Source organism: Penaeus monodon, chromosome 30, assembly GCF_015228065.2.
Source record: "Penaeus monodon isolate SGIC_2016 chromosome 30, NSTDA_Pmon_1, whole genome shotgun sequence".
NCBI lineage: Eukaryota > Metazoa > Arthropoda > Malacostraca > Decapoda > Penaeidae > Penaeus > Penaeus monodon.
The window spans coordinates 5267130-5268114 of NC_051415.1; the positions used below are offsets into that span (position 1 = coordinate 5267130).

Below are 985 nucleotides of genomic sequence, written 5' to 3' on the forward strand. Positions count from 1 at the left end.
ATCCTGAAAACAGACTTGGAGGAAATATTTGGTCTAGTAATTGGAATCTTTTTATTTTTGGTTTTCTAGGAATGTTTATACGGGTATAAAATATGTCCATAATGAATCTTTACATGTCAGGTGAAAAAAATATGTCTACTTACTTAAAGATAGATAGACAGATAAGAACATAACGACAAATATGATAGAGATACAGGTTCAGATTTGTAATAAGCCAACGCTTCGAAATGAGATCAAACCCAACAGAAGAGATAAAACAAAATCCTGCGAAAATACCCAAAACGAAAGAAAAAGTATCGAAGAAAACCTTGCCCAAGGGAAAGGAATTTTCTAACAATGCTTAGCCTGAAAGCAAATTGTTTAGACGGCGGCGTGAAAAGGAGGAATGTGATTGGTCAGTGCCTGAGGTCACAGGATAATAAGCCCCGCCCCCTTCAAGCGAGCGCGGGATCACTTATTAAATACTTTTATGAGGTTCTTGTGAAAATATTATTTTTAGTCTTCCCTTTTCTTTATTTCGCGGTGTTTTGTTGTGTATTTTAATGTTCGGGTTAATGTTTGATTTTTTTTCTTAGACTGTATTAAGTAGTGCATTTGAATTCACTTTTATTCGCCCAAGAGTATTATTTCCTAACTTTGAATTTAGTTTTATCATTTTATAAAAATAATTTTACGCACATATATTTGCGGTCTTGCTTAATAATTTATTTCAGTATTTTCCTAATCTATAGTGATTTTGTTGTTAATATGCATATCTACTCGAATTCTTGCATATTCTTGTGATTTGCAAATTAATGTGTGTTGAATATTCAATATTTAAATAAATACGTGTCCATTAGCTTTGAAGCTTTTTAGGCTATGCAAACCAAAGTGGTCTAAATAGCATAGTTACTGGCCAAATATGCTAATTATTATCATTTTTTTAAATTGAATTGACTAACGTATTATTATAATAAATACAATTACTGTTGTTGTTCTTAAACGA

The 985-nt window shown here is 31.3% G+C and overlaps 1 protein-coding gene across 2 annotated transcripts in view; it reads left to right on the forward strand.

Moving 5' to 3' along the window:
* LOC119592486 (glucose dehydrogenase [FAD, quinone]-like) overlaps positions 1-985 on the forward strand; it is a 23300-nt gene that overhangs the window by 13052 nt on the left and 9263 nt on the right. The gene's annotated exons all lie outside the window — the stretch shown is intronic.